We start from the raw sequence: 6,157 nt of genomic DNA on the forward strand, positions 1-6,157 counted from the left end.
GCTGGGGGACATGAACGGCCACATCGAAGATCTGGATGGATACACGGATTGTAACGGGAAGCTAATGCTAGATTTCTGCGAGCGACGCGATCTAGTTATAGTAAATAGAGAAACAAAATGTGAAGGCCAAATCACGTGGGAATTCCGCAACAAGCACACGACCATTGACTATTGTCTAATGTCGCAGGAAATTTATAGCAAGGTCACAAAAATGGAAATAGACGAAGAAGGGGAGTGTAGTCTGGGAAGTGATCATAAACGTATTAGTCTGCAGATGGGGCCCTTGATGAAAATAGAAATGGAACTTAGACAAAACGTAAACGCAAAATTAAACGACGATCAAATAGCGCAGATAGCAGCAGACCTAGAGGAAGCAATAGAGAAAAGCCCCATGGAAGACTCGGATTATGAACAGGTAGACCTACTCATAATGAGCAAAATTCAGGAGGTTAAAGTAGCAAACCGCTGGAATGGAAAGAGGAAGCTACGTAGCTGGTGGAATAAGGAAATCAGGGAAGCTATTGAACAACGACGGGCTGCTTCAAGGGAACACCGAATGGCAAAGAAAGCACAGGTTTCTCAGGAGGAAATCGACCAAAAATGGGAATCATATCGACAAAAGAAACTTCAAGTGCAGGCCCTCGTCCAAAGTAAAATAAGACAGTCCACCGATCGCTGGATGGCTGATATACACGATGCCTCTAGAGGCGGAGCAAAAAAATTCTGGAACCATGTAAGCTGGCTAGGGAAGAATCAAAGAAAGCAAGATCGGATTCAAGATAACGAGGGAAATTGTTTAAAGGGAGACAATGCAGAGAACTACATTACATCAGTTATAGCCGAGTCATATAAGAGCGACGATAGGGTAATCTCCGCAAATCAGGAAGCAACACAAGGTATCAGAATACAAAGCACCTTAGAACTGACCAATCTAAACTGGAAAAAGGCAGAAAAAAATATTCCTAAAAACACATCTACAGAAATGGATGGAATTCCGATCAAGCTGATTAATGAACTGGGTCCAAAAAGTAAGGAAACGTTGTTAAAAGCTCTGGAAACAGTCAACGAATAAGCAAATTGCGGACAGCTGGCGGCAGAGTAAAATGAATTTGATTTATAAAGGGAAAGAGACAGGATGCACATAAAATCCTACAGGCCGACTACCATAACATCTGTAATGTACAGGTTAGCCATGCAGGCGGTGAAATTAAAGGTACAAGCATGGGTTGAAAGTAACAAGATACTCGGAGAACTTCAGAACGGCTTTAGAAATGGTAGGCGTGTAATGTGGATTTAATAGATGGTTTGAATGTCTAGCGCTGGCAGTAATTCGGGCACAGCAGGATCGGAATACCAGCCGCAGGGCACAGCTTCAGCGCGAGAGAGATGGGCGCCGGAGACCAGCGATGGTGATGGCGATGCCGCAGGATTGTTTCTTCTTCGTCTTTACATTTCCCCCGCGTGAAGAAGTCGCCATCCTGGCGATTCACGGAGAAGAGACAACCAGAGGGTTGTAATACGGCTTGAGGCGGCTAACATGGACAACCTCACGGCAGCGGCGGCGGTGGTCGGAAGAAGGGTGACTGGCTCGATGACGTAGTTAACAGGGGATGTGCGTTCAAAGACGCGATAAGGTCCGTGGTATTTAGTTTCTAGTTTGCTGGTGGCAGGAACGCATAGCCAAAAGAAGCTGTCGGCCAGGAACGTCGGAGTAGGGGTATCGCTATCATGCTGATCTTTGCGATAGCCTTGAGTGTTGGAGGTAAAAGTGCGAGCTAGCTGACGGCATTCCTCAGCTTTCTGTACAATATCGGACAAAGCACTGTACTCAGAGGCATCTGGATGGTACGGCAAAATTTTGTCCAGAGTACAAGATGGTTCACGGCCGTATAAGAGAAAGGGCGAAAAACCAGTTGTTGCTTGGGTGGCAGTGTTGTACGCGAATGTTACGAATGGCAGTACCTGGTCCCAGTTGGAGCTTCCAGATTCATATGTAACATACATTGCGAGCATGTCCCCAAGCGTACGGTTGAAACGCTCCGTGAGGCCGTTGGTTTTCGGGTGGTACGCGGTTGTAGCCCGATGTATCGATTTGCAAGACGACAGGAGCTCTTGGACTACTTCGGAAAGAAAGACACGACCTCTATCACTGACTACTTCGCGAGGGGCGCCGTGTCGAAGAATGAAGTGGTGCAGAAGAAAATGGGCTACCTCTCGGGCTGTCGCCGCGGGAAGTGCAGCAGTCTCGGCGGAACGGGTCAGGTGATCGACGGCGACGATGACCCATCGATTACCAGCGGCACTGCATGGTAGCGGACCATAAAGGTCGATCCCAACGCGATCAAACGAGCGAGCTGGACACGGTAAAGGCTGGAGAGGGCCAGCGGGGTGGCGAAAAGTCTTGCGTTCTGGAAAGGCGGTACAAGAGCGAATGTAGCGCCGTACGAAATTGTACATTCCCCGCCAGTAGTACCTCTGACGAATTCGATCATAGGTTTTCAGCACGCCGGCATGAGCGCTTTGCGGGTCAGTGTGATGATGGGCACAAACCTCGGAGCGTAGGTGGCGCGGAATGACAAGAAGCCACGTTCTGCTGTCTGAGTTGTAGTTCCTTCGGTAGAGAAGGCCGTCCCGAATGGTGAAACGGGAGGCCTGTCGGCGGAGTACCCGAGGATGCGTAGCCGCGGAAGTAGTGCCAAGGATATCTAGCAGGTTAGAGACCCAAGGATCTTGTCGTTGCTCGAAAGGCATATCCTCAATGGTGAGTGCTGACAAGGATGCTTGAGGAGGGGACGATGAGTTAGGCGAGTGCACCGGTGACCGAGAAAGAGCGTCGGCGTCAGAGTGCTTGCGGCCAGAGCGGTACACTACACGGATGTCGTATTCCTGAAGCCTGAGAGTCCAGCGCCCGAGACGGCCAGACGGATCCTTGAGAGACGCGAGCCAGCAGAGAGCGTGATGATCTGTAACTACCTCGAAGGAGTGACCGTATAAGTAAGGGCGGAACTTCGTTACAGCCCACACGATTGCTAAGCACTCCTTTTTGGTAACGGAGTAGTTGGACTCGGCTTTGGTAAGAGCACGGCTTGCGTAGGCGACAATGTATTCGGAGAAGCCAGGCTTGCACTGGGCGAGGACGGCGCCGAGGCCAACTAAATTGGCATCGGTGTGAAGTTCTGTAGGTGCAGTAAGGTCGTAATGGCGAAGGATTGGCGGTGACGTCAGAACATTGCGCAGTGTCGCGAATGCATCATCGCAGGCTGGCGACCAAGAGGAGAGGTTAGGGGTGCCTTTCAAGAGCTGTGTAAGGGGGGCTATGATGGTTGCGAAATTGCGAACAAAACGACGAAAGTACGAGCAGAGGCCCACGAAGCTTCGCAGTGTTTCAAAGTGGTCGGTTTCGGAAAGTCAGCAACGGCGCGGAGCTTCTCAGGATCAGGCAGAACTCCATCTCTGCACACAACATGTCCGAGTATTGTGAGCTGGCGGGCACCGAAGCGGCACTTTTTGAGGTTCAGTTGAAGACCGGCGCGGGTTAGGCAGGTGAAGACCTGGCGAAGTCGAGTCAGGTGGGTCGGAAAGTCGGTTGAAAAAACGACGATATCATCGAGGTAGCATAAACCGATGTTCCATTTTAGGCCTCGCAGTACAGTGTCCATCATTCTTTCAAATGTGGCTGGGGCGTTACAGAGTCCGAATGGCATAACATTAAATTCGTATAGTCTGCCTGGAGTAATAAAGACGGTCTTAGCGCGATGCTCCTCTGCCATGGGCACCTGCCAATATCCAGAGCGCAAATCGAGTGAGGAAAAGAATTCTGCGGCTTGCAAGCAGTCTAGGGCATCGTCGATTCGTGGGAGGGGATACACATCACGACGAGTAATTTTGCTGAGGCGGCGATAATCAACACAAAATCGTATGGAGCCATCCTTCTTTTTAACTAGGACCACAGGAGAAGACCATGGGCTACAGGATTCTCTAATTACTCCGCGTTGCAGCATGTTATCGACTTGTTGGGCAATAACACGGCTCTCAGTCGGGGACACACGATATGGCCGCTGATGGAGAAGTGGATGAGCGCCAGTGTCGATGAGGTGGGAAACGGTCGTCGTGCGACCCAAGGAAGACTGCGGGATGTCGAAGGAGGAGCGGAATTGGCGTAGAAGATCAAGAAGTTGCTCGCGGGGGCGCGGCTCTAGAGCGCTGTCTACAGAATGGTCAAAAAGATCCAGCTGTAGCGGATCGGAAGCCACACGAGTTGGGGTCAAGGCGTCAACTTGGCAAACAAGGAACGACTCATCATCAAAGGCGAACAGAACGTCCACGGGCTCGATGCGGCCAAGGCACTCCCCTTCGATCAACATAGCGGGAGACGCAAGAGGATTGGCTACCAGGAGTGTGCTAGCGCCGTTGTTCATGTCAAGGACGGCAAACGGCAGCGGTAAGTGGCGGCGGCGGCAGACAACGTTAGAGGGCACAAAAAGGACTGTCGCGGCGCTAGTAAAAGAGGCAGTGAGGGGAACCAGAACAGCGGTAACGGGTGGGATGGTTGTGTCATGAGCTACGAGGAGTTTGGCCGCAAAACGAGGACGCGGCTCGTGGAGCAGGGCATCGGACTGTGCATCACTCGATTCAATGAGCTCTACTTGAGGACTGGTGCAGTCAATGATAGCATGATGCTTGGACAGGAAATCTCAGCCGAGAATGACGTCATGGGAACATGTGGGGAGAACGACGAATTCGATGATGTACAAGGCTGCAGCAATGACGACGCGAGCAGTGCAGATAGCTGTCGGCTGTATACTGTGAGCGGATGCGGTACGAAGCGATAGTCCCTCGAGAGGCGTAGTCACCTTTCGGATGGAGCGGCAGAGTTTTTGGCTGATAACTGATACAGCGGCACCGGTGTCGACGAGCGCAAGAGTATGAACACCTTCAACGATGACCGAAATAACATTCGCTGGATTAAGACGAGGACTTTGAAATTCGGTCGGATACGCAGTTCGTGCCTCGCGAACTGCGGCGGTTAGTTTTTCGGCTGAGTAGCGGGTCGTCGGCGCATTGGCGAAATGGAGCGGCGACGTGGTGATGGCGAACGACGAGGCAAGAAGTCCGGAGGATCGGGGGATGCTGTTGGAGGACCCGATGAAACGGGGAACTGGGGGGTCAAATAAGATGCCGCAGGCCGTGCAGCAAAAGCCATATTTATTCGGCACCGGCAGTAGCGTGCAGTGTGTCCAGCGATGCCGCAGTGGTAGCAAATAGGCCTGTTGTCTGAAGTGCGCCATGGAGATCGTGTCTGAAGCAAGGGGGGAGCGAAAGCTGTTGGTGCAGACCGCATGGGGGGCGCAGCATAGGCATATGCTGGCGCAGGAGGTGAACTTGAAGTGACTTCGGCATACGTGCGACGCAATACTTGAGGAGAAGCCGGCGCGAATGCTGGAGCGTAGCTCAGTGGCGCAACGCCGGACGATAACATTGTGGGCGTGGGGAACGGCATTGAGGGTGCGACCGGAGCTGATTGAGGGACAGGATTAGGGACGACTTCAGACACATGCTGCTGGATTGCACGGCGAAACTCCGGAACAAGGGCAGCTGGTGTCGACTCCTTGCAGAGACAGCTGTCGCGCAACCTCCTGGCATACAAAAGCCTTGATGTCTTCAGGGAGGCTAGATGACTCCCTCTCCGCGGCAAGTTCAGCAAGTGATGCTTGAGACTGGCGAATCAAAACACGCTCCTTGCGGAGTTCGTCGTAGCTTTGACAGACGTCGTATATTTCCTTGACCGTAGTGGGGCCTTTGGTGACGAGCATGTTGAAAGCGCCGTCATTAACGCCTGTGAGGACATGACGTATTTTAACGGCCTCGGTCATGGTCGGGTCAACGCGGCGACACAAATCAACAATGTCCTCAATGTAACTGGTGAACGATTCACCGGGCAGCTGTAGTCGCGATCGAAGACGCTGTTCCGCGCGGAGCTTTCGGACGGTGGGGCGGCCAAAGGCATCAAAAAATTTGGTCTTGAAATGCGCCCAGGTGGTAAAGTCGGACTCGTGGTTTCGAAACCACAGATTAGCGACGTCGCTCAAGTAAAAGATGACATTATTAAGCTTACGATTGTCGTCCCAGTTATTGTGGCGGCTGACCCGTTCGTAAG

This window comes from Amblyomma maculatum, chromosome 1 (assembly GCF_055883805.1).
Source record: "Amblyomma maculatum isolate TAMU_Amacu chromosome 1, ASM5588380v1, whole genome shotgun sequence".
Lineage (NCBI taxonomy): Eukaryota > Metazoa > Arthropoda > Arachnida > Ixodida > Ixodidae > Amblyomma > Amblyomma maculatum.